Here is a 24,381-nt window from a genome sequence, read left to right as displayed (position 1 = left end):
ATTCCTTCTCCGCCGCTTCTCCTTCCCTTCAGGATTTTGGACACATGTGCACATGCTCCCAGCAGAGTTTTCAAGCTGTTGGGCCCAGGACTTAGACTACACAGCCGGCCATGAGGAATCTAGCCACCCTAACCACCATACCACTGGCTGCTCCATTATTCTGAGCATTTTATGTGCATTAACTCATAGGTTCTAGTCTGTTCTGTTGCTAATAACAGAGAATACTTGAGTCTGGGAAATTTAAGAGAATAGAGGTTTGCTCAGCTCAGTTTGGAGTTCCAAAGTCCAGGGGCCACATCTGGTGAGGGTTGTCTTGCCAGCGGATCACATGGGAAGAAAACCAGAACAGGAGGCTGTGAGACTGCATCTGTGTCTCCCCGAGAAGAGAGGGCCAGGCATTGTAACAGGAGGGTGGCAGGACATGCATACATACGTCTAGGAAGGCCATGGCAGGGCCATGAATGAGAAGGGGGTACAGGGCAGACCCTGTTTGAATAGTAATGGCATCTAGTTTGAGAAGCATACTGGAGTCAGACAATAGAAGGCCTCGAGTCCTACGATTGTGTGAACTGCATTATCAAATGTTTAACAGAGACCAGGCAGAAAACACTGGTGTGTGAAATCAGGCCTCGGTAGGTGTAATGCGGTGGGGAGGGGTGTGCCTGCAGCTAACTGGACAGATCCTGCCCTGGGTAGAGTCATTCAGATTTCAATTTTCGTTAAAGGACCTATGGCCAATTTTCACCCCATAGCTACAGTGCCTTGTTTGTCAATGAAGAGTCCCTGGAGGGTCTTGACAGTATTGATGGGTCAAGAGAAAAGTGGGAATCGCAAATGCAAAGCAGAGTTTTAGAGATGGGAGGTTGGGAGGTGGGTTGCTGTTCCAGTCTGTTCTATTGCTAATGACAGAAAATAACTGAGTCTGGGTATTTAAAGAGGATGGCGGTTATTCAGCTCATAGTTCAGAGGTCCCAGGTCCAGGGGACACGTACGGAGGGGTGTTCCGGCTGCATCACTACATGGCAGAGGGCAGGAGTTTGAGCAGAGCAGAACATGTGTCTCCCTGTCTCGTTCCCTCTTGTAAACCTACCAAGAGCCAATCATGGAGGCCACACCCTGACCACCTCAGCCTGACCTCCTCACTCCAACCCCCTTCTGCAGGTCCTACATTTTAACACCATAGGGATTAAGTTTTTACCCTTGAATCCCATCACAACCAAATCTCAACACATACATTTGGAGTGGGGAGAGCACATTCAAATCATGGCACTTGTGGAATCCTTAAGGACACATTATTAAGTAGGAACTATTTTAAACTTCCTTTACAGAAAGGGAACCCATTAAAGGAAATGATTTATGTTCTGAAACAGCATGCATAATGCAAAGATAAATAAATGTAAAGACTGCAATCTACGATTTCTCCACGGTAGCGTGTAGCAACAGCTAGGCTCTGACGTGCTAGCGAGGCGCAAAGTCCACCTGAATGGCAGCACCTGCCTTGTCAGGTTTGAGAGGAATAAATGAGGGATGGATGTTTCAAGCACTGTCCCTGGCTCAGAACTGGCATTTAATGAATGATAATAATTGTCCCCTTTGACTATCAGTTTCTCCCCACAGCTCTCTCTCACCCCCCCCACCTTGATAACATCTCGGCTGCAGCTGCAGCATCTGGTAATACTAACACTAAGAGCAATAAAATGACCAATTTTGAGACCCAGGTACAGGCCAGCCCTCGGATAGGTGCATTACCTAATACCTCATTCAGTCCGTTCTATCCACTAACTCTGCCGGTTGAGTAGGAACCCACTTTGATCCTGGTTGCCAATACAGTGATTTCAACTGGGACTTACGCGAACACCCGAAGACTGCCGAGTGCCTTCTGAAGTATCCCCTTACCTCCCTAAAATTAATGTTTCATGCCATGGTTGTGTGAAATGGATTTTCTTTGAAAAATGTTCCTTCTTTCGAAGTCAGTAATCTATATAGTGTTGTCACCTCCATTAACTCAACTATTTGCTGCAAGTTCCTGGAGCGTGCAGGCACTGAGTAGGAGAGGCAGCTGTGTGTCTGTAGTCAGTGGAGTGGGCTCAGATTCGGGAGATCGAGCATCAATCCTGACCCTGCCGTCACAAGCTGGGTCACACAGGGCTTCAGCTCTCCCACTGCCATGTGCTAGAGTTGAACTCTGGTCAGCCATATGGGAGTCCAGCACCTTTAACCACCATGCCACTTGCCAACCCCTTGTCTACGTTTTTCTATGCAAAAATGCTTCATGACTTTTCCAATGACCCAATGTTTGTTGACCTTTTAATAGCTTTCGTTCATATTTGTCCTGTAGATTGTTGGAAGCATCAGCATGTATTAAAGTTCCTATCACATTTGGCTAAGTAATAAGAAAATAGAAACCTTTTAAAAATAACAGCTCTATTAAATACCTTCCATTGGTATTTGGAAATATTAAGGTATTATTTGGAATCTAGTTTTCAATGTTCTGAGCCTCACATGAGGCTGATTGTCTGCATAGCTAATCCTGCTTAATGCTATCTTCTACATTCAATTAATAATGTGTTCTGGATGCTTAACAAGGAAGCACAGTCTGATTTTCATTCAGCCATTTGGAGAGCAAAATGCTCTTGCAAAACCAAATATCCCTCTTCCCATCCTTATTTGACTGGATGCCCAGAGCAGGGGAATTTGCACCTGAAGCTCAAGCCAGGCCCCTGGTCTCTATACAGAAAACTCCTAATGAGGTTTCTAACACAAGTCAGGTGGTCCCCTAGTGCCCTGTGATCAAAATCAACTCGGGTGAAATAAGGGAACTTCCAGAGTTGCAACTGAAAGCAGGTTTTACTTGCTCTGGGTGTATTTTTAGTCTCCATAGGATCTGAAAGTGACTGTCTTCCCAGTTAGGGAAGGACCACTGCCTAGGAGTGCAATCCATGCAGAGCCCAAGGGCACACAGGTTTCTTAACCAGAATTGCGCCTTAGTGACCCCCCACCGCCTTCCCCGGGGGGCTGTCCCCACCGCCAGGCCAGGGACCGAGATGCCAAAACTCTACTGGAGAGGAGGTGGTTGCTATTTGAACTAATGCTTTGAAATCCCCTGCTGGGGACACACAGAGGATGTGCTAATGGCTATAATGAACCAAGCTTTTCAGGGAGGAGAGAGAGCATGCAGTGCCATGGATGGGTCATTTAAAACCAGATCAGAGAAAATGCTGGGAAGAGCAGCACAGCAGAGCACTACGGTATGGCCCAGGAAATGGACAGGACCATGACACCAAGTGTCTAGAGCCAGCTCTCTGCCCCGCAGATGACAGTGTGTCTCTAGCACAGAGACAGAGCAGATGATTAGCTCCAAACAGGAGTCTTCCCTGGTCTTTGGGAAGGCGCCTGGGGCAGTGAGAGCTTGATGATAGACTAGCACAGGGGAGCAGGGAGGCTGGTCATGCCTTCACACAGTCCTGCCCCCACCACACACACACCTGCCTGAGTCCTCGTCCACTGACCATCGAGTGCAGCCTCCTCTGTGGACGCCCGGCAGGGCGCCTGCTTCCTCCTTGGCCCCCTGATGAGATCTCATTGCTGCCATAACTACATCACACTGAGTGGCTTTAAACAACACACTTACATTTATTCTCTTAGGGCTGGCAGGTGGCATGCTGTTTAAGGTATGGAACTCCCACAGGGCCAACCATGGTTCAAGTCCTGGACCTGGCAGCTTACTTTCTCACTTTCCTCTCTCTCTCTCTCTCTCTGGTCAAATTACAAAATAAAAATAATAAAATAAAATAAATAATTCTAAAAAAGCCTTTGTGTTAAAAAAAATTATGCTCAAAGAAATGTGGTACTGGGACCAGCAGTTAGCATAATGGCTAAGTCGCTGGACTCCCATGTAGTCTACCGCCGCGGTTCACGTCCCGGACCTGGTGGTTTAAAACTCACGCCGGGAGCGTGTGCGTGCGTGCCCAAGATCCCGAGAGGAGAATGGAGGAGAAGGGATTGCAGTGTAGCCATCCCCCCTGGGGGTTGATTTCTCACTTTCTGTCTCTCTGTCTCTCTGTCTTTCTGGAGAGCACACGCGCCCTATAGCAAAAACCTCTAAAAAAAAAAAGGAATAAAAAAAGAAATGTGGTATTATTTGTTGAAGATAATTTTATAGGATTATCAACTGGACTAGGGAGAAATGTACACATGTTGGAATATTCTCTTTGTAAGCTAAATAACGTGATTGAATGTATAAAAGAATAAGAAATTTAAAAAATATTCTCGTATTGTTCGGAAGGTCAGAGGTCCAAAATGGCTCTTATTTGACTGAAACAAGGAGTTCCCTTATGAAGGCTCTGAGGGAAAATCCGTTGTCTTTTCCAGCTCCTGGAAGCTGCCTGCATTCTGTGGCTCAAGGTCCCTTATTTTACCTTTAAAGTCAGTAGGACGGCATTTTCATACTGACTCTTCTGCCTGTCTTTTTCCTAATAAGGACCCTTATGATTCTATCGAGCCCATCCAGATCATCTTCCCATGTAAAATCCTTAGTCACATTGGCAAAGCCCTTTGTCATGTAAGTAACATAATCACAGGTTCTGGGTCTTAAACGTGACCCGATGCCTACCCCAGGCATGGCCATGACTCTACCCACTACAAGTCCCTGCAGTCTGAATACCAGCAGCCAGAGTGGCGGAAGTATCAGACTGACCCCGGGCTGGGACTCAGGAACCGGGGTGAAGGTGAGCCAGGTGGGACCAGGTGAGGTGTGGTTAGCATTTCTCTACATTAGCTGTTTCACCCCGGCCCTGTCTTGCTTATGAGAACTCCTGGGACAGCCTGTACTTCTGCCACCTTCTGGATGGACAGTTCACTGGAGCTTGGGTCCTCTCTGCCCATACCCATGGCTTTGGGCCCTGGGGACATACTGTTCCCAGAGTGGTTCCTCACTAGGGCTTGACAGTTGTAGAGCTTTAATAAGCTCTCTCCCCACCCTCTCCTCCTCATCTACTTTCTAGAGGCAGTCCTTGAATAACCATGACACAAAGAGTGTTTGAGCCCTGGCATACCCTGCAAGAAATCGAAATGTACTTTCCAATGAATGTAATGTTTATAATCATGGAGAGAAACCCCTGAAATTGTACTGGATTTAAGCTACATTATGTGTCAAACAAGTTTGCTAGGTTGCTGACACCTGCCCTTCATCTTAAATGTTATTTCTATGACATAAACGCTGCTGAACAGCAGTTGTTCATCAGCCAGGCCTGGTGGCTTTCTAGCCACTGTGCTGAGCTTATTTCAGCGCATTGCCTGGTCCACATTCATGCCGCTATTACTGTTCTGTTCAATTGTTCCCTTCCTGGGAGTTTTATTATTTTGACAGTAACTTCAGTTCCCTCCTGATGCTGTAGAGGCACTGCAGGTGCCTCTCTGCCTTCTAGAGGGAATTTACAACATTGGGACATCAATGGGAGTGGGGAGGTATGATCGATGGGGAAGTCGTTAAACTCTGTATGCTCTTACGTGACAGTTGAGGAAAGTATCTGGTGGTGGCTACATCTGGGCTCACAATCAGACTTCCTGAATTTTAACCCCAACTGCCATTTCCAACTACGAGACCTGGAGAAATGTGCATATCACTTCCCCATGTCCCAGCTCCCTTATCTGTAAAGAGGTAACAATCCCTTTGCAGCAGGAGCCAGGAGGCTGCCTACTCAAGAGCCCTGCTCATATCCTTCTTCCTTGCCTTGAATAGAGCAGACACAGGTTCTCCTGTTCTCCTTTGCAGCCAGGGATGGCCGTGCAACCCAGTTCTAACCAACGGGCTGAGAGTGGAAGACGGCCAGGAGCTGGGGCCATACTTTCCTCTCTAGTAGTAGCCACAGGAGGAGAATCCCTTTCCTCTTCCTTTCTTCTCTGCCTGCTTTGCATGCTGTGATGTGAGAATGTAATGTTTGAGGCTTCCACAATCATTTCACCATGAGGGGAAAGCCAGGAGAATATGGAGATGCTTCGTTAGTGCCCCGGCTGCTAAACTAACCTGGAATTGCTTTCCTCTTTGTTAGGTGAGAAGATGAAATGACTCTACTGTTTAGGACACTGTCAGCTGAGTCTTTAGGTTCTTGCAACTTAATGCAGTCTAGCTAATGCAAATTCCTATTTCAGGGGTTGGGGGAGGCATTTTAAAGATGAACTAGAATGTGCGTGGCAAATGCCTTGCACAAAACTATTCATACCATTCCATGAACGGTAACCTATAATTAGTATTAATGGCTGGGGGAAATAAAACTCTAATATTTTTTGCTTTTCAAACTTCCTACTTTTCAATCGCACTAGCTCATCGCACTGGGAAATGAAGTGAAGCCTCACAGGCTCACCGCATTCGTTGAATGCTTTACATCCCTATTTGGGGTCCTAGAAAGGGCAGCCTCAGGGCCACAGGCTGTGTCTTACTGATCAGTGAGCCCCATGTCTGGCATACAGGTGCCCTCAGAGGATGAACTTGGTGGCTGGGTGGATGGATGAGTGGATGTGACAGATGGGCTGGTGAACTAATCCCACAGCCTTCGCAGAATCCTTCCTACAGCAGCAGGCCCCCAAGCCTGCTGTTCTGTATATCGCCCATACAAAATGAAAAGGAAAATCAGACTTGTATGGGAATCTGGTACTTCTGACCTTAAAACTCCAACCAGTGATGTTGTATAGTCCATCCAGGGAGGTTTCTACCTCACCTAAGAATGCAATTCAGCGTTCTCCCAGCATGAGCCAACACATCAATGGCTTTGATGAAATGACTAAGTAGGCTTGTAAGGCTTACTTTGTGACTTGTTTTTCTCAAGAGGAAGGCAACAACTTGCACAGAGGAGTTTTAAGAAAATTGCTTACTGCAAAGAAAGGTAGTGATGTTCTTATTTTTCTAGTGAGGCAGAAAAAAAGTTCCAATAATGAACTTGTACCGGGGCTTCTGCAAGACAAGATGATATGATTCCCAAAAGGCTATAGTTATTCTTTAATTTGCAAAAGAGATTGCAAATTTGGGGGAACCAGCAGTTAGCATAATGGCTATGTCGCTGGACTCCCACGTAGTCGACCACGGTTTGTGTCCTGGACCCGGTGGCTTAAAACGCGCGTGTGCATGCGTGCCCAAGATCCCGAGAGGAGAATGGAGGAGAAGGGATTGCGGTGTGACCATCCCTCCTGGGGGGTGATTTCTCGCTTTCTGTCTCTATGTCTCTCTCTGTCTGTCTGGCGAGCGCACGCGCCCTACAGTGAAAATCTCTCCAAAAAAAACAAAAAGAGATTGTAAATTTGGGAGTAGGTGTTGAATCTAAGTTGGGGATCAATGCAAGATACATCATGCTTCAAAGCCGCTAATCACTTAGCTCAGGCAACAGCACTTGTTCTTCACCTATAATGCTGATAGCCTCCTCTTCTATGCAAATGAGCCATGGTGTGTGTGTGTGTGTGTGTGTGTGTGTGTGTGTGTTTTCAGTCCATTCTTACCTACAAATTTCCTTCTTTATGTACCTCAATTATAAAAGTGCACTTTATCTTATGTCTTTACATACTTCTAAATCAGTTAAGCATTTCTATTGGCTGTTAGCTGCAGACTGGACATACTGTACAATCACTACTTCACAGTTGGAGTGAGATATCTAAGTCGGATACACCAGTTCTGCAGAACTCAGATTTTTCTCTTTCATTTAGTGCTTTATTTTACCCTCAAGGCTGCCTGCCTTCCAGATAGAAAGCAAAAGAAAAAAGCAGAAGAGAAAAAGATTACATTTCAATTCTTTTTCTTTCATGTTGTTTTGTGTTTTGTTGTCATCATTTTGTTTTGTTTTGTTTTGCTTTTACTGTAGGGCGTGTGCTTGCCAGAAAGAGATAGAATGACAGAGAGAGAGAAGGAAATTGAGAAATCACCCTCCAGGAGGGACGGCCATGCCACAATCCTTTCTCATCCAGTCTCCTCTCAGGATTTGGGGCATATCCACACATGTGCCAGGCATGGTTTTTCAAGCTGCCATGTTCCAGACTCCAACCACGCAGTCAACCATGTGCGATCTAGCACCTTAAGCACCACATCACTTGCTAGCTGCATATTTTTCTCCCCCTTTTTAACTGCCAGATGGTGATGCACGTATGTGAGAGAGGACCCTCTCCCCCCACCACCTTTCCAGCGAGGCATGGTCATGCTGCACTCCCCGTTCCTCCAACTCCCTATCCCATCAGAATTCTGGACACACACCCGCACGCAAGCTGTGTTTTCCAAACTGCTGATGCTGGACTCAAACCCTGGTTGGCCATATGAAATGCAGCTTTCTCTATGCTGCACTTAACTGCTGCTCTAGAGGACCAGACCTCATACTTCTCCCTTTTTAAAGGATCTTCTGGAAGTTTCTCTCAATAATACCCATTTATATTTCGTTGGCCACAAGTTGATCATATGGGAACTGTTGGGTTGTCAGGAGAGTCACGATGCGTTTCTGCATAGAAAAATATGGCATGACTTTCCCGACGACCTAGTATCTGCTGGGAAAGCTGAGGGAAGCTGGGCGATGTGGTCTTTTTGGTAGATGCGTCCTCACCATGCGTTCACCCTGTAGCTTGTTACTGAGAAGGTAGGGAAGGATGGAGACTGTACAGAGACAATCTGTGTACACCTTGTCCCATCTTAGCAAGGCTTGCCCTCTTTCACCTCCTAGATCTGCCTAAATTGTGACCTCTGATCTGTTTTTATTTTCCTTAAATCACGGTTTTGCTTTTGATGTTTATTACCTAGTCTCTGTATGGATTGCCATTTGTGATGTTGTTAGTGATAAACTTCAACCAAACTAAGACACTCCACCCAGTGAGGCTGCACTTTCACCTTAAACAAACCTGAAGCCTCCAGGTAACCTGCGAATACCGTCAAAGGCACTAATACAGAAAGAGGCAAACGGCCTGCCTGTTAATTGAGTGTTTATCGTGCCTTAGTTAATCCTTCCAGCCAACATCTTTGTGACAAAAGTGCCATCATGGAGCCTCATTTTCTAAAAGGGAAACCAGGGATCAGAGAAGCAAGTTGCCCAAGATCGCACAGCTGGGAGTGGAATTTAATCTCAGGTATGTTTTATTCCAGTGTTTCCTACAAGACTGTAATAAGTTTTAGGCTATCACTGGAAATTGAAGCTAGGTCCAAATTAGAGCTGACAGGGCATGAAGCTCTGCCCAGAACACACCAGCCCCAGCCTGGCTGGGGTCATGATTTCAGGGGTTACTAAAGGCCGTTTGCTAATTTGCAAGATGGAAGCAGGAGAGGTAGTGAAACGTTACCCACAGGTCTGGTCTGCGACCTCGCTGCTGCCCACTTCTTTCTCATTGTGGCACATGTCAAAGTGATAATATTTGCTCAGCATGGGAGTAACAGAGGCTGACACGGGCCCTCTCCTTCCAGAGGCTGAGGGGTCCACATCTTGAACGGCTTCATTTCTCTTGCTGTTCCTTCTCCAAGAAACATGAAAGTCTTATTTTCTGTTCTAGGATCCCACATTGCATTTAGTTGTCCCATTTTTTAGTCTCTGCCAATCAGAAATATCTTGTTTTTCCTAGTCTTTCATGACTTTGATACTTGTTAGCTATAGGGCACGTATGCTCACCAGAGAGAGAGACATAGAAAGAGAGGGAAACTGAGAAATCACCCCCAGGGGCAGAGGGCATCAGGGGATGGCCATATTACCATTCCTTCTCCCCTATTCTCCTCTAGGGAATCTGGGCATGCATGCACATGCGTCTCGTGTGTTTTCTAAGCCACTGGGTCCAGTTCTTGGACCATGCAGTTGGCCACGAGGGATCAAGCTATCTTAACCACCATGCCACTAACTGGCCTGGTCTTGACCCTTTTTAAGAGTACTGCTCAGTTACTTTTGTAGAATGTCTCCCAAATTGTGTTTGTTTGATGTATTCTCATGATTCGATTGAGGTTAGGCACTTTTAGCAAGAATAGTGTAACAGCGACGTGCCCGTGACATCAGCAGGTATGTGATGCCAATACATTTATCACTGGTGATGTTGACCCTAGCCATTTAGTTAAGGTGATGTCTGCTGGGCTTTTCTCACTATAAAGTTACTATTTTTCATATTGGAATTAGTGTCTTAGGGGAGATACTTTGAGACTATTCAAATATCCTTTTTCCTTTAAATGCCTGACACTAATTTTAGCCCCCATCCATAAATCTTGTTCATGGTAATCTAAAGGTGATGTTATATGTCCCTCATTCCTCACTTACTGTTATTCTTCGGTAAGGAAAACTTATAATTTCTCTCCTGTGTATTTATCCAATTATTATCAGTATTGACCTATGAATATTTATTTTATTCTATGGATACTAAATCCAATACTATTTCTTACTTACTTTGCTATTCCAGTTGCTCCAGCTCTGGCCATTGGAAGCTCTTTCAGATGAGCTCCTGTGCCTGTTTGACATGCATCATTCTTTCTGAGGGACTGCTTCACTTTCTGGCAGCACCAAAGTCTCCAGGCTCATCTTAGATTGTCCTGTCTCTATCCTATCATCAACCACTTTTCCAAAGGAGCCATGGTTCCTTTCACTGGAGAATGACAATAGAAAGTAAGATCTGGGCACTGAGTGGCATTTTCTGGCACTGTAAGATACTTTGGAATCCAAATGTGAATCCATGGCTAGACGACGGCACAGTGGTAATGCAGCACTCCGTGAGGTCGACGCATCTGGTCAGGTTCCAGGTTTGTGCCTGGAGACCTCCCTGAACACTGCATGGGGATATCCCCATGATCTATGGTGGCTAAAGTTGGGAGTGGATCGTAGGATGAAGACCCTGTTGGGGGTCTCTCTCTCTCTTCTTCTTTCTCTCATTCATAGAAAAATAAAAATAAAATTTTAAATAAATTCAAATTTTAGAAAGAAAGGTAGAGAGTAAAGTCACATGATTGCCCAACACCATGCAGCTCAGAAGTGGCAGAAAAAAAACTCAAACCAGGCAGATCCTGCACTCTTAACCTCTCCTAGTATAAATGCCTCATTTATTATAAATAGTAATTACTACTTGGAAGGCAAAGTGCAGATGTGCTGAATAAATGTAATTTCTGGTTGACAGAATGTCAGAGAAAGTAGACTTGTATATAGAAACAAATGCGACATTTAATACATTTTTTGGATGGAATTTAGTAAATGCATCATTATTTTTTATTTATTATTTTTTAAGGATTTTTTGGAGAGGTTTTTGCTATAGGACGCATGTGCTCGCCAGAAAGACAAAGAGAGACAGAGAGACAGAAAGCAAAAAATCACCCCCCAGGGGGGATGACCACACCTCAATCCCTTCTCCTCCATTCTCCTCTCAGGATCTTGGGCACGGATGCACATGTGCCCAGCATGAGTTTAAGCCACCGGGTCCAGGACTCAAATGGCAGTTGACTACATGGGAGTCTAGCGACATAGCCATTACGTCAACTGCTGGTCTTGAATATATCATTATTATCCGCAAACATTTTTTGGTCTCTGTGAAATTTCCCTCCTATTTAGTTGCACTTTAATATCTTTCTGCAACATGCTAGGGCATATATAAAATAATAAAGAACACAGAAATATGAAATAACAAAATAAACATCATGGCATCTTCACTCTGGTATACGTGGTCTTTGGATGGAAATTTAACAGCGAAGTCCAACCTCTCTCTGCCATATTGCTTAGTAACCAAGAAGCAAAGGCTCAGGGAAACTTCACATTTGGTGAGTGGTGAGCAGACTGGGGCCTCCTGGGAGGAGCCCCATCTGTGATTGACCCTTATGACCAATTAAGGTCAAGGCAGGACTGAGACCAGCAGATGGTGTAATGGTTACATCACTGGACTCTCACATAGTTGACTAGGATTCGAGTCCTGAATCCAGGGGCTTAAAGCTCACTCTGGGGGCATATGCATCTGTCTGAGGTCCTGAGAGGAGAATGGGGGAAAAGCAATGGCGGGCGGCCATTCTCCCGGGAGATGATTTCTCAGTGTCTCTCTTAAAAAGTAAAATCAGGATAGGACAATAGCATCCTGGGAGACTGGGCCAAGGGTAGAGCCATCCTGGATTGTCATACCTGTGAACTCAGGTCCTTGGGTCACCAGAGAGGCCCTGTCTACACTGCGTCCTGCTTCAGTTGTGGCTTTGTTGTTGTTGTTGAGAGATTTCTACTATAGGGTGTGTGTGCTCGCTGGAGAGACAGACAGAAAGTAAGAAATCACCCCTCAGGAGGGATGGTCATGCCACAGTCCCTTCTCCTCCATTCTCCTCTCAGGAGTTTGGGCATGCACTCACACATGCCCTTGACTATGGGAGTCCAGCAACATAACCATTACGCCATCTGCTGGTCCCAGCTGTGGCTAAGAATACAAGACAAACCTACCTAGAGAGGAGAAAGCAAGGAGGCTTGACTGAGTGAGATTGATCTAGAGATCCCGGCACCTGGTTTCCAGTCCTGGCTAGAGTAATAGTTTTGCAATTCCCTGGTTGTTTATTCCAGGTAAGATTTTTCATTGCTCTGAGCTCTGCTTTCCTGGCCTTACAATGATAGGGTTGGACTAGATGACCTCAAAGGCCTTATTCTGCTTTGAAATTCTTGAATACTTCAAATTCCTTTCCAGAATTTCCCTAAGAGGGCTTCGGGCTAGACACTGCCTCATTGGTGGAGCTTTTCCGCCACCTAGTGACAGAAATAGGTGTCTCTTTCTTTCCCAAATGCCTTCTGCTCAGAGATGCTCCCTCAGTTGAGACAAGAGAACAGAACCACCCTGGCCCTTCCTTTGTAGGAGTGCGGCAAAGTGTCAGACCTGGGGGCGATCCATGTTTAACTCACAGCCTAGGAAAATATGCTGTGTGAACACGCTGTCACTCCCTATGGCAAAGGCCATGGTGCAGTGGCTGTGTGGTTACAAAGCCAGGGTCCTGGCGTCAGGAACACCCAGTGAGGTGCCCTGGTAAAGGAGAGTGTTTGGGTTACTCCCCGTGTGCTAACCTGTGACGCGGGTCCTCAGTGCTTTCAGCTGCTCCCGAGTCCCTCCTCATTAAGCACGCATACCTGCTCTCGCCCCAGCCTTGCTCTCAGAACTTGCCCCCAGACAGCTGCAGCACAAAGGGCAAAGGACCCTGGGTCTCCTGCTGATCTGGAGCAAGCCTTCATCTGTGGCTCTTCCTTTCCTGACATCCCTTCTAAATGAAAACCTGCTTCTGAAACCTGCCCAGTCCTCACTGTGTGAATCATCTGAGCTGCAGTAGGTTCATCCTTCACTTTTTGGTATTTGTCAAATGCTGTCACCCGTCCTGGAATGACAGCCCACTATCCAACTGCTCATCACCCATCTCACAGCGACTGCTGTGTACCTGGACCCAGAAATGCCACCTCTTTTCTTTTGGTTTCGATATCCTGCTGAGGCAAGTACAAATGGTATTCTTGGTGCCCATTGTACAGGCAAGAAAATCAAGGTTTAATATGGGTTAGGCAAGCCTCCAGGTATCCAAACAGGCTGTGGTGGAAATTCAATGAAACAAAGAGTTTGGACTCCCTGGTTGATCACACAGTGTTTGGAAATTTGTCCTTTATGATCTCAATGAGGAGTCATTGGTTCGTTAATTTTCAAGACAAACACTATTGAAAACCATTAATTATGCAAGCTGCAAATAGCGGGCTGATATTGTTTCCTTGCCAAGCAAGGCAATGTAGTCAGTGGGTGGAAGGCTCTTGGGAGACATGGCTGCACCGAGTGGAAGCTAGAACGTTATAGACTGAGCTCTCCCGTGCTCATCTGTGAAATGAAGGGTCGGGACTAAGGCCCCTGTCTTCCCAGAACTCCATTTGTAAAAGGAAAGAGCATTTCTGACTTGGGGTGTGTTTCAACATCTCTAGCCTTGCGTCTAGCTGAATACAATGATTAAGTGAGACTATCTGCCTGCTAAATAAGTTCCACTCACCCAGCCAGTCCCATCTGCAGGTGGGTTTATTGCTTTATTTTATTTTAAATTTGCTTTAGGGCACATGCACTTGCCAGAGAGAAAAAGAGAAATAGAGAAAGTGAGAAAGCACCCCATGGGGGCATGCCACGCTGCAATCCTTTCTCTTCCATTTTCCTCTCAGGATTTTAGGGACACATGCACACGCACCTGGCATGTTTTTTCAAACTGCTGGGTTCAGGATTTGAACCGTGCCGTCAGCCACCTTAACCACCATGCCACCAGCTGGCCTCACTTTATTAATTTGTAATCTTTATCTTTTTTTCCTCCCTCCTCCCAAGAGTCCTGACCTGTTCTTGGTACAGAATTTCATTCCCGGGTGATAAATTCCTTTCAGGAAACAATGGCAAATAGGTGTCATCTCGAGTGCCCTTCAAATCAATGAGCAGTGGCTGCCAAGAGCTCTGTGGTAAGGTCTCTGGGGCCATTTCTAAGGCAACATGTGAGAGCGATGGATTAGTCATGTCTGCCAGGGACAGGGCTGTATGTGTGACAGCACTGTAGAATGGGAGAGGGTCAAGGGAGGCCAGGGCAGGCACAAAGGTCCAGAGCTGCTTAGAAGTAGAGCAAGGATCGGAATCCAGGCCTCCTGCCTTCAAGCTCAGCTGCCTCCCACTCAGGTCTCCCTCTTCATTGTATGTGATGGGTAATCAGGGATATAGAAGATGCTTTCTGATGATGATGAGGAGGAGGAAACTGATGGGCTATAGCAGGGGGCTCTCGGCCTATTCCCTGAGCAGATGTGGGTCCCCACTGATGTCTTTCTCCCCTTCTGAGGCATAGGTCTTGATATTTGACAGAAGGTTGAACAGGTAGCATCAATAAGGGCATTAAGTGCTCATGTCCCTATTCAAACAGGCCTTTCTTCTCCTGGCCTGGCCCAAGAGACACTCCTACGATGTGCCTTGCACAACTGACAGGAGGCAGCAGGAGGAGAGAGACGCCAGGCTGCAGGTGGCAGGAGACGAGAGGTTCAAGAGACAATGGGACTGGCCTTGGCTTCACATGAACAATGATGGCTTGTGGCTTGTGGCAAAGACACATTCCCAGAGAGGCCAGCTGTGAAGGGGCTCCCCGCTCAGATGGACTTGCTGTACTGTGAAGGAACGTTCTGTGCGCCCAGCCCATCAGCCTCCCCTGAGTGCACAGTGAGAGCCTGACTTTCCCACGGAGCACCCTGGAGCTGAGCCTGAGCCTGAGCAGATGCCTGGCCTTTGTGTTCCCACAGGGCTTGCCTGTGGCAGTCCATCCATCTCCCTCTCCTCATCAGGGAGTCAGCGTGGCTTCTCTGAGCACCCTGATCGCATGCAGGAGGCCCTCCCCAGGCTAGGGAGGGTGCTGCCTGGGTGCAGAAGGTCTTGGAGCCTGCGTGCCTCTTTCATCTACAATGAAATAAAATCTGCCCTTTAAAAAATTGTCCACATTGTCAAAATCCCAGGTATAAAAGGGGGTGTGGGTGACGTGCTGCTAGGGCTGAATTCCTCAAGCTCTGTGTACTATGAACTCTCCCCAGGTAAGGCCAGGGCCTGGTTCTTGATGGTGGTGGGGATTCTCCTCCAGCACACACCCCTTCCTTCCTAGGCAGGCAATTCAGGAGTGAGGGATGACTAATCCCAAGTCTCAGAGCAGATGAAGGAGGAGGCCTGGTCTTTCCCGGAACAGTCCCCCTCCTTAAGCAAGGCATTTCTACCCTTGTCCTCTCAGCCAGAAGGAATGCTTGGTTCACTGGCAGGGCCACCCACTCCCACCTGACTCAGATTTAACAAAGTAATACACTTCACAGGTCCTGATTCTGACCCACCAAGACATCCAGTAGTAAAAGAAACCCAGAGCTACGCCCGTCCATGGTCCCTTGCCCTCATTGGCAAGGCTATTTCTTCCTTAGTCATCATCACCATATTCCTCTAACAAGGAGGCCCCAAGCGGCTGGCAGACTGCAGCACACAGGCTGTTTCCACAGCAGGGCAACTGCCAAAGGTTCTAAACGGAACAGGGTCTGGGTCCTCAGGAACCTTCCATCACCAACAAGGTGAACTGGTTTTAAACCAGCTAGGATCCAGGAATATGTTTCTGTCACCAAGAAAGCCATGAAGGACCTTGCGAGACAGGAGGACACACTCCATTGTGTAGGTCAAGCTGAAGTCCAGCTGCCCTTGGGACTGGCAATTTGGGAAGGATTCTTGACCCAGCTGTCACATGGGGCTTTTCTAAGTACCTGACCACATCACATGTTCAAGCCCATCACATGCACTTCCCTGCACTTTTCCGAGAAGGCAAAAGCTGACCCTAGGCATAAATACACTCCCTGTCACCTTCAGGAGGACAGTCCCAGACAAACAAGTGAAAGCTCATGCATTCAGTGAGCATTTATTCCGCACCTACAATGGCCCAGGCACTGTGCCAGGCTCATGATCCCCTATAAATCTTCAAGGGGTCATTAGGTGTGGAAGAAAAAGTGCAAAATCACACAGATGCTGTGTTAGAAGTGAGTAGAGGGCTTAGTGGGAGCACAGAGTAGGGAGCAGTCTTTCTCTCCATGGGGAGAGAGGTGAAGGGGAGCCCAGGAAAGCCCCTGAACATCTGGAGTGGTTTGGGGAGTGCAAGGTAAACTGTGGGGCTCTCACACGTACTCTCAGATCTGCTTGCCAAGCTTTGTCCTGATGGCCACGGGCTGTCTGCTGCCCCATCTGGTGGGGCCTGGCATCTTGGGTTGGGTCAAGTTTTCCAGGTTCCCAGGAGAGGGGTAGCACAATAGATTGCCAGGATCCTCCCTGTCCACAGCAAGCTGTATTTGTACATATGGAAGTGCAGCTGCCTGGAGAGAGGTCACTCCTTCTGGGACACGGCCCCACCTAGGAAACCCCAAATGGAGGTTTTCTTCAATAAGAGCTATGTTTATCTAAGAATCACTACAAGTTGGGGGGCGGGGGGAGAAAGTAAAAGAGAAAGAAGAGACAGCTCATCTATAGCCAGAGACCTGAACACTGCCCAGGAAACCCAACTGGGTCTGTCCAGTGAGGCCACAGGCTTACGCTCTTACGGGGAATGGCTAGAGAAGAACACTTGCACTGCCTGTGTCCGGGCAGCTGTGTTCTGTCTAACCCAAACCCATGACGTGGGGTTAGGACAGTTCTACTGGCTGCCCTCCTCCACGAGTCTCACTCAGCGAGTTCCCATCACAGTTGCCTTATACGCCATGTGCATTACTGCGGAAATAAGGTCTACATGGTAGTCAATAATTCTCAGCTAAGATCCAAAGGCCACGGGTGCAGGGGTAATCAGGCCCAGCACTCACAGTGGGACACGTACCACGAGTCTCACTCAGCGAGTTCCCATCACAGTTGCCTTATACGCCATGTGCATTACTGCGGAAATAAGGTCTACATGGTAGTCAATAATTCTCAGCTAAGATCCAAAGGCCACGGGTGCAGGGGTAATCAGGCCCAGCACTCACAGTGGGACACGTATTCTTGTCCAGAGCTCATGAAGAACTAGAGACACAGACATAGGTAAGCAAGTGGAGTTTATTAAGAGAGAGAAGGCAGAGCAGAGCTCCCAAGCAGAGAGTGGGTCCCGAGTGGGTTCCGACGAGGAGCTGGAGAGAGGGGTTTTTATCTGAGTTAGGGGAGTTTTGTCCATGCTGGTCCCCAGGCGTGCATGTGTTTTCCTCATTAGGTCCGTGCACTCCAACTTCCAAACTTACGGGAACCAGCAGTTGCATAATGGCTATGTCGCTGGACTCCCACGTAGTCGACCACGGCTCGTGTCCTGGACCCGGTGGCTTAAAACTCACGCCGGGCGCGTGTGCGTGCGTGCCCAAGATCCCGAGAGGAGAATGGAGGAGAAGGGATTGCGGTGTGACCATCCCCCTTGGGGGGTGATTTCTCGCTTTCTGTCTCTAAGTCTCTCTCTGTCTGTCTGGCGAGCGCACGCGCCCTATAGCAAAAACCTCTCCAAAAAAAAAAATTCCAAACTTAAAAGTTGTCCTGGCTTGAGTTTTTGCCTCTTAATTATTTTATTTGAATGCCTTAAAAGTACAGTAAGCATGGACCCGAGGGACAGAGAGCAGCAAGGGAAGTTACTTCACCACGTATAGTGGACTGACTGGTTTTGTGCACACTGCCCTGTGTTGGGGTGTCAGTCAGTAACCCATCTTGACTCCCCTGTTTGCCCTAACTGTCCAGCCTGGATAGCCTCTACCTCAGTAGCTTCCTCCTTGCTGTGTCTGTCTTACCAGTCATCCTGGATACAGAGAAACTAACTTCTATTTTTTTTTCTTTTTAAATTTGCTAGAGGATGGGAACCAGCAGTTAGCGTAATGGCTATGTAGCTGGACTCCCACGTAGTCGACCGCGGTTCGTGTCTCGGACCCGGTGGCTTAAAACTCACGCCGGGCGCGTGTGCGTGCGTGCCCAAGATCCCGAGAGGAGAATGGAGGAGAAGGGATTGCGGCGTGACCATCCCCCTTGGGGGGTGATTTCTCGCTTTCTGTCTCTATGTCTCTCTCTGTGTGTCTGGCGAGCGCACGTGCCCTACAGTGAAAATCTCTCAAAAAAAAAAAAAAAAAAGATTTGCTAGAGGATGCATGCACTCACTGGGAAAGACAGGGAGAGAGAGAAGGAAAGTGAGGAAGAACCCCCATGGAGGATGATCATGGCACGACCACTTCTTTATTTCACCTTTCAGGGGTTTGGGCTCACGTGCACATGCACCCAGCGTATTTTCCAAACTGCTGGGTCCAGGACTCAACCCACACAACTGGGCATGCAGGATCCAGCTGCTTTGCCCACCATACTACTGGCCGGCCCAGCGAAACCAACCTCTAACATGAATGATCACAATTGCTGGGTCATGCCAGAGTTCATGGGGCATATTTTCCTTTTTCCCATTTGTTACTTTATTTAGTTTATTTTTATCTCTTGCTCGATTTCTCTGCTCCGTGCAGGCTTTGGGAAACCATACATCTTACATTTTGGAGAGACTTCATGCCCTCAGAAAGGTCTCTCATCCGTCTTCAGGGGGGTTCTAAGGTGCCTCATTGAGCAGCTCAAGTTACCCCATACCCCATCTCTCCTGGATCTGGATCTTGGGTGGGGGGCTGTGAGACAGGAGCTGTGGAAGGCATGGCAGAATGCCTAGCGCTCACTGGCTCTCACTATTCTTCCCAGGCAACGGTAACAACCAGGCAGCTGTTTGTCCATATAGCCGCCCCCACTCCTCCGCCCCCCCCCAGCTCCTGGGTGCCATCTGTGGGGCCGCAGCCTGTGAAACTGGCATACTGAGGGCAGCCAGGGACAACGAGGGCAAAAGTCACTTTTGCTTTTATTTATTTAAAGTCATTAGCTGAGATATGTGCTACCATTAAAAAAGATCGATAATTCCTGGCTTTAAAAGCAAGAACCTATCCACTACCACAGGTTTATTTATTATTTTTTTTTAGAGGTTTTTGCTATAGGGCATGTGCCCTTGCCAGAAAGACAGAGACAGAGAGACAGAAAGCGAGAAATCACCCCTCGGGGGGATGGCCACGCTGCAATCCCTTCTCCTCCATTCTTCTCTTGGGATCGTGAGTATGCACGCACACGTGCCTGGCATGAGTTTAAGCCACTGGGTCCGGGACTCGAACCACGGTCGACCACATGGGAGTCCAGCAACATAGTCATTACGCTAACTGCTGGTCCCACCACAGGTTAGTTTTTGAATTTTGCACCCCTCGGGGGGATGGCCACGCTGCAATCCCTTCTCCTCCATTCTTCTCTTGGGATCGTGAGTATGCACGCACACGTGCCTGGCATGAGTTTAAGCCACTGGGTCCGGGACTCGAACCACGGTCGACCACATGGGAGTCCAGCAACATAGTCATTACGCTAACTGCTGGTCCCACCACAGGTTAGTTTTTGATTTTTGTTGTCATTTTCAGCTTTGCTTTAGGGCATGTTGCTCACTGAAGAAAGAGAGAAAATGAGAAAGTACCCTGTTGCCCCCGGGGGAAGTGGCCACATCGTGATTCCTTCTCCATTCTCCTCTCGGGATTTTGGCCATGCATACATACGTACCCAGCATGATTTTCAAGCCGGCGGGTCCAGGACTTGAATTGCACAGCTAGCTATGTGGGATCCAACCGCCTTAACCACCACACCACTGGCTGACCCACCACAGGTTACTTTTAAGACATACTTCTGTCCTTGAGAAAGTGGCTCTCCCCAGTAATAAATCCTGTAGAGAAGGGGAGTAGAGGGTGGGTAGCTGTGGGGTAGTCACTGCAGGCTCTAACTTTCCTAGCCAAGAGAACTGCCTGGCCGTGTCAGATCCCCTCCAGCCTCGTGCAGCAATCGCTTTGCCCCTCAGGCGCCAGGGTTCACTGAGGGCAGCTCAGCACCTCAGTGGGCCTGGCCTTCTCGATCACTACACTGGTAACTCTAAAGCTCAAGGCTTGTCCCAGATATGCAAGGTCCTTGTTCGTGGCTTTTGAGCAGTTTTAGGTGTGCCAGCTCTTGGGATCCAAATCTGTATAGGAGAGATGTCATTATTCATCTGCCTTCAGGAAATATTTGCTTGGAACCACCCAAGTGCCAGACACCGTGCTAGGCAGCAAGAGTCCGGCCATAGACACACCCACCTTGCTGTGGGCAAGGTGCTCCGATTCCAGTGGAAGGAGATGGACAGGAAACAAGCAAACACATCAACACTAACACAGCCTCTGGGAGGGGTGGTGCCAAGAAGTGCACAAGGCAAGGCGGGAGGCTAGGGCTGCCCTGGTAGGGTGGTCAGGGGCAGTGTACTGAGGAGCCAGCCTCTGAGCTACGGAGGGAGCAGGACGTGCACTGTCTAGGGCAAAGCCTTTCAGGGGAACAGCAGGTGCTCAGCAGAAAAGAAGAGCCTGGCCGGGAGCTCTGTGGACTCTAAAGAGCAGCGAGCTATTAATCGTGTACCATGTACATACACCAGGCACGCCTCCTCTGCTCCTTATGAACATGGCCCATTTAGTTGTGACAACAGTCCTGTGACAGAGACACAACCGTTCTCCCATTTCATAGATGAGGATACAGAGGTTGAAAGATGACCTAGCTTGCCTCAGATCCCAGAGTCAGGGAATGTCAGGGCTGATGCTTGAGCCTGCATCTAGTCTGAGTCCAAACCTCATGTTTCAAACCTCCTCCAAGACACTGGAGACACTCCACGCTGCTGGGGGTGGGGCCCTCACAGGCCCACAGAGCTTGGTGTGGAGAAGAGAATACTTCTGAGGCTGAGTGTTGCCAGGAAGACCCTTTTGTGATTGTAAATCCTGTTTGTTCTGTGATTTCTTTTTCTCCCTCTTCCTTGGAAACGTTGTCCAAAGCTGCTGCTTGGGGTGGTTTCCAGAGTCTTCATTGCTTCACTGTTTTCTGGGGGTGCTGCTAAGATACCCATGAATGCCACTCACACCCTCAACTTCATTTCAGGGCTCCCTAGACAGGTCAGAAAGTTGCACCGTGCTCCCGAGAACCTAGCACCTCGCACTTACCCTCGCCAGGTTGCTTCATTCTTCTGCTAGCCCTGAGATCGGAAATTTGGTGAATGTTTCATCCAGAAGAACCACAGGGACACAGTGTGGTGTAGTAGAAAGAACAACAGTGGGCAATTAGTCGCTTTGCAGTTTTGCAGACTCAGGCAAACAACAAAATGAAAACAAAAGAACAAAGAAACCAAGCTGCATGGTCCTCAGCAAATAAGTCCTCTCCGAGCCTCAGGGAGGCTTACCTTACCTTACCTTAACAATGGGAACAATCACGCCAGCTCTGTGCACGCTTCAGCAGTGACGACACACCTATGAGATTATGCTTCTTGAGAAGGTACTCCTTCATCTCTCCCCAGCAGAGAACAGGAAACACAGGATGAAACACCTGATGCAGAGCTCAGTTCCCATCTCACGTCTGCATGCTCAAAAGCCACCCAGGAGTTACCCCTTCTCGAACAGCAGTCTTTTGTGTGACTGTCTACTGTCCTCAGCCAACCTACAGGAAGTGAAGCAAGGCCATGGAAGGATGTTCCTTCAGGCAGAAGCAGCACTGAAAGCACCTTGAATCAAGTTCAGACATCTCAATGAACACATTTTGAACATTCTCAATAGCTGCATTAGTCACAAGAGCCAAGATATACATCTCTCATATATATGAGGGAGAAAAGAAAGAGAGAATATCATTTAGCTTTTAAGCAGGAGGTACTGGGATCAGCAGAGGGTGTAATGGTTATGTCACTAGACTTCCACATGGTTGACTGCTGTTCAAGTCCTGGACCCGGCAGCTTGAAACTCATACCAGGCATATGTGTGTGCATGCCCCAAATCCCAAGAGGAGAATGGAGGAGAAGGGATTGCGGTGTGGCCATCCCCCTTGGAGAGAGGGAGTGATTTCTCGCTTTCTGTCCCTTTGTTTCTCCAGCAAGTGCACATGCCCTATAGCAAAAATTTCTCCAAAAAAAAAAAAGGAGGTATTGCCGTTTATGACAATATGGGTGAACCTGGAGGACTTTAGGCTGAGGGAAATAAGCTAGACACATAAAGAAAAGTGCCCGATGATCTCACTTGTATGTGGAACCTAAAAAGAAGTCAACACAGAAACAGTGGAATGGCAGCTACGAGGAGTGTGCAGGAGGAGGAAGTGGGGAGGTTTATGAAAAGGTGCAAACTCGCAGATATGTAGGATGGAAAAGTGCAGAGCTATTCAGCAGGAGTTCTATAGTTAGTCATACTGTGCTGTATACTAGAAATTTGCTAAGAGAATAGAGGTGCTAAAAAAAGAGATAACCAGGAGAAGTAGGTAATTAGATATATTAGCTTGCTTACTTATGATTATCGCTTTACTATGTTTATATACACATATGAAACAACCTGTTGTACCTTTCAAAATCTACAATAAAAATAAATGTAAAAATGAAATACATTGGGATTAAAAACAAGCAGAAACAGTCCCATGCATGAGGGATGGAATAGGTGTAGTGATTAAAGCCTGGATTCTGAGCCAGACCTTTGAGTTCAGATGTGACTCTGCCCCTTCCTAGCCATGTGACATTAAGTGACTTACCTGACATCTCTGCACCTTTATTTCACTTTCTGCAAAACTGGGATAATAATGGCACCTATCTCGTATTATTGTGACACTCAAAAAGTAAATGTGTATACAGGCATGTACACACACACAGCAATTAGAAGAGTTCCTGATGAATTCAGCAACATTTAAACGTTGGCTATTATAAGGGAAGGGCCAGATAAACGCTGATTCTTGATACTTGCTTACAAAAAAAAAAAAAGAAAAGAAAAAGGGAAGAAACAAACAAAAAGAAAGAAAACAGAACATATCCAAAGATCTTTCAACTAAAACTAAAAAATGCCAGACCATGTAAAAGATGCTGTCACTTAATTATTCCAGGAATGACTTTCCTCTACGAAAAAGGATCCAAAATGTGCCCCAGAAAATGAGCGCTTTGGCTGAAGACACACACGGTGGCTCTGGGTTGGGCGAGGGTTGCCCCGCAGCTCCAGGGCTCCCTAGGTGCAGGCGGCAGGAGGAATGTTAAGTGGATGCTGCATTGTCGTTAATTAATTTCTCAAGGGCTGCAGTAATCAGGAGGCTGTTAATGTTTTTAGCTTGCCTTTCATTTAGAGAATGAGTAGTAAATGTAAATGCAGTGCACTCAGAAACCTTAAAAATCCTTCAGTGCTGTCCTGAGAGGGGAGAAACCAAGGATGTCTCTAAGGAAAAGAAAAAACACACAAGGGCTCCTTTAATCACATGAAAGGGGAGCAATTCTAACTCAACAGCAGCAGGGGCTCCCTGCGGCTTTTCAAAATATTATCATTCGGACCTGGCTGTTCCTCTCCTCGTGTACAATGTTTAAAGATGCCATGCTCCATGCGTATTTATCTTTCCCCCAGCAGGGAGCATAATCCTGAAGGGCAAATATTCAGAGGCCAGGGCTTGGCAGGGCCGTTCCGATGGGGGCGCAACTGGACTTGAGAGGACAGAAGGAAGAAGGCACCAGGGAAGCGAGGTGTCCCAAGGCTTCCCCTAGAGCCTTGGCTGCAGGACTTCGAGGTGGCCGCAGAGTTACACATGCTCTCTTTTGTTTATTTGTTTATTTGTTTCTTCATAACCAGGAGAAACAGAAAGAGAGTTAGAGAGACAGCAACCCCCAACGGCGTCAGGACACTGCAGTCCCCTGCCAACCTCACCCAGCCCCAGATGACCCACACGTGCGTACCCCACCTACTCAGAGGTCTCCAGATGCAAACCTGGAAGCCTCCCACATAGGTCAGCCTCGCAGAGCATCACGTTACCACAGCCTCGCCACCTGGCCCGGTTCCTCTGCTCTTGACCTCAGCTGAGGAGATGCCTGAAACTTACCCGATC

Source organism: Tupaia chinensis, unplaced genomic scaffold (assembly GCF_000334495.1).
Source record: "Tupaia chinensis unplaced genomic scaffold, TupChi_1.0 Scaffold000263_1, whole genome shotgun sequence".
In the NCBI taxonomy this organism is placed as follows: Eukaryota; Metazoa; Chordata; class Mammalia; order Scandentia; family Tupaiidae; genus Tupaia; species Tupaia belangeri.
This window is presented reverse-complemented; position numbering follows the sequence as displayed.